This window comes from Lemur catta, chromosome 6 (genome assembly GCF_020740605.2).
Source record: "Lemur catta isolate mLemCat1 chromosome 6, mLemCat1.pri, whole genome shotgun sequence".
Classification (NCBI taxonomy): domain Eukaryota; kingdom Metazoa; phylum Chordata; class Mammalia; order Primates; family Lemuridae; genus Lemur; species Lemur catta.
In genome coordinates, this window is record NC_059133.1 from 9,422,480 (window position 1) to 9,428,479 (window position 6,000).

Genomic DNA, 6,000 nt, shown 5'->3' on the forward strand with positions numbered 1-6,000 from the left:
TGGAGCCTGCTGGAAGCAAACTCAGAAATACTAGTTAGCATATCACCCACCTGTTTTACATATGAGCCTCCATCTCTGGGGGCAGACAGTCATTGGGTGGGCCCTGGCCGGAAGCTGTTAGGAATGGTCTCCCATATAAAATTTCAAAGGGGCTAAGTGCCAGCTTATTTCTGGGGGCCACCTGAATTCTTAACAGGGCAAGAGATAGCACTTTGTCTCAAGTTAAATTGGTCTCTTGACAAATTTTGGAGAGAGTTCTTTTAAAAGTTTTATTTACTCATTCAGTTTTTCCTGAAGACTGGGGTCTCCATGAGGAATGCAGTTTCCAGTTGATTTCTAAAATTCTTGATATTTCTTGGGTGATTTCAGCAACAAAGGCTGCTCTGTTATCACTTTGGAGAGTTGATAGAAGTGCAAACCTAGGAATAATTTCCTTTAAAAGGGCCTTAGTGACTTCTGATGCCTGTTCAGTCTTGGTGGGGCAAGTGTCAACCCATCCTGGAAAAGTATCAACAAAGACCAGCAAATATCAAAAATCTCCAGGGACTGGTGGCATCGTGGTAAAGTCTATCTGCCGGTCCTCTCCTGGGAAACTCCCTCTCCGTTGTGTTCCTTCCTATGTGTTCCACGTAGCTCCATGAGCATGCACCACGATAAAGGCGTAATTAGAATCTGTATATATATTGATACACTAATTTTCCCCCATGATATAGGGCTCTGGCCAATGCAATCAATTCTGCCTTTTGGGTGGATGTCCCAGTGAATAGGTCTGGTGCTGCAATTACCTGCCGGCTGGTAGCCGCACCGTCCCCAGCTTTGCATTGTCAGCGCTCCATGGAGCTGCTCCCATCTGTGAAGAATTCCTCATCTGGGTCTGACAAGGGCTGATCAGTCAAATCCAGGTGGCTAGAGTATACCTGGGCAATGATTTGAACGTGATCATGAACTGGGGAGTGACAGTCCATAGACAGCAAGGTGGCGGGAGTCAAGGTGGACACTGCCTTTGGAGTTACATTACAATGATCTAACAGAGGAGCTTGATATTTGCCCATCCAGCCAGCCATCAACCAATAGCCCCCTTCTGTTCTAGTAGGGGTAACACATAATGTGCGGTTTGAGCTGTTATTAATACCAGCTGTCCAAGTGTAAACTTTTCACCTTCTTGTAATATATCACAAGTAGCAGCAACTGCTTTCAGACAAGTGGGCCATCCTTTCACTATTACATCTAATTGTTTAGAGAAATAGGCCGCAGGACGCTTATGAGCTCCCAAAGTTTGTGTTAATACCCCCAGTCCAGTTCCTTGTCTCCCTCAGATGAACAGATCAAAAGGCTTGTGCAGATCCAGGAGGCCCAGTGTAGGGGCAATCATCAGTTTTTCTTTAATAATCAAAAAAGCTTTTTGACATTCTCCTCTCCCAGTAAGGGGCACTTTTTCCTCTCCCTTTAGGGAATCATAGAGAGGTTTGGCTATTAAACCAAAGCTAGGACTCCAAATCCGACAAAATCCGGCCATACCCAGGGATCCCCGCAGCTGCCTGCGATTGGTGGGGACTGCTCCCTGGATACAGCCTCCCTCCGGTCTGGGAGGAGGTTTCAAGTCCCCTGAGACAATTCAAATCCCAAGTATTTGACGAGGGGTAATGAACTTGTGGGCATTTTTCTGGGATGCTTTATATCCTCATGTCAGCTAAGAAATTCAATGCAATTATAGCATATTGTCTTGATTTAGCTTCAGTTTCACTTATAATCAAAATGTCATCTACATACTGTAAAATTACTCCCTTTTCTAAAATTATTTTTCTTAAATCTCTAGCTAGAATTTCTCCAAAGATGGTTGGAGAATTTTTAAATCCCTGGGGGAGGACAGTCCAACAGTACTGGCATTTGGTTTTAGTTCTTAAATCCTCCCATTGGAAAGCAAAAAGTTCTTGGGATTCAGGAGCAAGGGCAATGCAAAAGGCATCTTTTAAGTCTATCACTGAAAACCAAGCAAAACTGCCAGATAGAGTGGTAAGAAGAGTATAAGGACCACCATCCGAGGACAAAATCAGAAGGAAAAGAAAAGAAAAAAAAAAAGATTAGGTACCACAGGATGAATGTCTTTCAGTATTTGGTTTATTGCTCTCAGATCCTGAACAAACCGATATTCCTGAGTTCCAGGTTTTTGAACTGGCAAAATGGGGGAGGGTTATAAGGAGAGTGACAAGGCTGGAGAAGTCCATATTTTAAAAAGGCCATAGCTAGGGGTTGAAAGCCCTCCCTAGCCTGAAGCTTTAATGGATACTGCTTGAGTCCAGGGGGAGAAATTCCAGTTTTACCTTGATATGAACAGGGTCCACGTGTGCCCTTCCAGGTTGTCCAGTAGCTCATACCTCCGAGTTCACTTGATTGAGGACTTCAGCAGGCAGCTCTTGAGGGACAGCTAAGGGGGCGAGCAGAGCTGCTTGCGAGGCATAGCCATGTTCTGGGGGAACTGCAATATGCACTTGTTTATTCTGAAACGTCAGTTGAGCCTGCAATTTAGAGAGAAGGTCTCTACCCAGCAATGGGAGAGGGCACTCAGGCATGCACAGAAAGCTGTGTGTGGGGAAAGAATTCCCAATAGCACAATCCCATGGCTGCAGAAAATATTTTTGGGAGGGTTCTCCGGCTATCCCTGTCACCAGAATTGAGCCTTTATTAAGCTTAGCCAATTTAAGGCTTAAAACTGAGTAGGTTGCACGGGTACCAGTTAGGAAATCAATCAGTTTTTCTCCCACTTTTGTGGTTCCCCTGGGCTCCTGGTGGGAGATGTTAATCGCTGGCTGTAACCCCCACGGATGCCGGGGAGCCCTAGAGATCGTCATTCCATGTCTTCTGCATGCAGCCCCATCAGTTGTGCGTAGGTCCCCATCACTCTTGTGTTGCAACTTAGGACAATCCTTCCTCCAATGACCCTTCCCCTTGCAGTAGGCACACTGGTCCTTTTTTAAGGGAATTTTTCCTCTTAATCTTTTTCCTCTGTGGGGCAGTGGTCTCTATTGAGGGGAGCCCCTAGAATTTTCTGTCAGAACTGTTGCCAAAAGTTTTGCCTGTTGTTTCATTTCATATACCTTTCTTTTTTCTTTTTGCTGTTCTTTAATCTGTTCACACTTTAAAAAGACCTTATAAGTCACTTCAACCAAATGAGATATGAGCAAAATGAGAACCCCCCTGTAGCTTCTGCTGGCTATCAGGCAAACTGTGACCCCCGCCGGGCGTGTGAGGGAGAGACCACGTCCCCATGTTCTCCATGACTGTTCTCGGAGAAGGAAGAAAGCGAAGGATAGACGGCTGGAGGGAAGAAAGGGGTCCAGAGCTGTAAGGGGGGCAGGAGAGTTAGGAGCGTGATCTCCGAAAGAAACCGGAGCTGGAGCCTGAGCCAGAGCCGGCTCGGCCACAGCTGGAGCCGCTGCTACGGCTGCCCCAAGGTCGTCTTCAGCATGTGTGTTTCCTTCTGATGGCAAGACGGGGTTCTTAGATCTGACTTGTTCCCCAACCTTGAAGGCTTCTGTCCTCTATGTCAGAATCTTGCATTTAATTTGACCTGGCTTGTTTTGATGCAGACGCATAAAGGCTGTGCATATGGGATTTCACCCCATTTCCCAACGCAGTGACCAAACAAATCTAACTGGAGAATGGTACTGTCACTCAATGAGCCATTAGGGGGCCATGTCTCCCCAGACCTGAGAGAGCACTGGGGCCAGACAGTATTATACAAATATACCAATGTCTTCTTCTTCATAGGCTCATAACTGTATTCAGACCAGTTCTGAAGAATACAACCCAAAGGGCTACATTCAGGAATTGAATTCTTATTTCCCATAGTCACACACACACATGCACCAAATGGCCTGCAGTGCTGGCAAATAAGCCTAAGAAGTGCCAAATGCAAACAGTCCTGCTCTCCCATGTGGATGGCGGGGGCTTCCCACCCAGTGGGATTTCCCCTGAACTGCCGCAGGAGCAGCCCGCAGGTCCCACTATCCCAGAAGGTTGAGGCCTCCAGCCTAAACGGGGACTCCGGAGAAACTGCCCAAATGGAGAGACGAGTCACTCCGCTCACAGTACCGTAAAGTAGCACTCACCTGTCCTGGCGCACATGCCAAAATCCAAAGGTCAGAGTTCATTCTTCCCTGGCAATCAGGGATGCATTTGGGGCTGGTGACAGTGAACTCGAACTCAGTGAGAGAAACCAAAACCAACCTCCAGCAGAAATTCAGCCAGGCAGCTGCTAGGGAGGCTCTAAAATCTCTCCCCATTCCATGACCACCAAGTCACGAGCAATGGATCCCGGATGGGCCCCCAAATTGTTAACGAACTCACAAGGGGGTTCAATGTTGCTGGCAGCACCGAAAGCCAATTACTGAGACAACGAGGATTGTCAAGGAAGAAAGGATTTATTTAAGTGAACCTGCCTGCTGGGAGGGGGAGGTATGAACTGCCTCAAATCCACCTCCCCAACCAACAGTGTCAGGAGATTTTTCTGCAGGTGAAATGAATAATCCAGGAGGGGAGTGAGCATCACTGTGTTTGGTGGAGCGCAGGGCACGCAAGCACAGTGAGGAATCATGCTCGTACACATGTCCCAGGATCAAAAAATGGCGGATAAGTCCCTCCCAGGGCAAGGATTTTAGTATTATAATGAGCTAGGGGTTGATAGTGGTCATTCTTTCAGCCTTGTGCACAGGCTCAGTGGGTCTTTGGGCATGGTTCGTGGTGGGGTATTGCTCATCTTATGTTCTCTGGACAAACAGGTGGTGTGAGCCTTTGTAGTTATCTCGTGGCTGGAAGGAGGTTCCACCATTTCTGGGAAAGAAACTCAAAGGAGAATCCATCAGTGCAACAGAAAGTTACAAAGTTCTGGTCAGCAAATCTTACCAAGAGTGTTCTGTCTACTTTCTGCCTATTTTGAGACTATACCTGCTAAGCTACCAGGGCTGAGATAATTCACTGTCAAGGTCACTTAGAGCTGTCAGCCCCAGCCAAAATGTGAACACTGAAAATTCATTTGAAATACGAGGGATCTAAAAGCACTATTGAGAAAACATTTTCCTGCTATGGAGCTGGTTATACAACTGTGGCAGCTCCAGGGAAGCGATTCTGTCCAGAGCCACGCAGAGTTGAGATTAGATCCAGACCGCGGCCCTGAGACTCCCGCCGCCTAGTCTGGTGCCCGCAGGACATGTGCACACTAGCCTGGGAGCAGGGGGGTGCCTTCAGCCGGCCTGCTAATCAAGGACAGGTTGGACATGTTGCCTTCCTTTCCCTTTATGTGTCTCAGTTTTCCCATATGCAAACTAAGGGCACTGAGGTAGATGTTTTCTGTAGTATTTGGTGAAAGATTCCTCGTGCCCCCACATCCCTCCTTAGTCCTGAGGAGCAGCCCCCCTGGGGTCCCACTGAGGGTCACAGCCCCCATGTACCTGAGGCTCAGGAAATGCCATCAGTGCTTCCCAGCCAAGCAGTCCAAATATCGTTCCCTTTGCCAGCCCTGCTGCCCCTGCACTGTGTAAAGGGGGTTCCCTGGAGGAGGTGAGCTCTCCCAGACCCACAGCCCTGGCACCCAGCTCACCCGGGCAGCATGGGGTCAGCCCTACCCAGCTTCCCTCCCTAGCTGCTCCTGGGGCCATGGAGGAAGGAGAGATGCAGGGGCTGGCGGAAGCCCCACCCCACCCCTCGTTAGGGAGCTAATCTGAGTCCCGGCAGATCTGCAGAATGCCACGACAGCAGCAACCTTCCCACGCACCCACTGTCTGCAGTCAGATCTCTTCCACAGGATTTTAGAGCCCACCACTGCTCTGTGGGAAGAGAGCAAGTACTGTCAGCCACATGGTGCAGGTAAGGAAACTGAGGCTCAGAGAAGCGGCGTCCCCTTGTGTCACAGGTGGTCCATGGCAGAGCTAGGGTTGGGACCACCAAGCCCTGTTTTCAGGCCAGAATTTCAGTTTAAGAAACAGCAGCCTCCAAACCCTGATG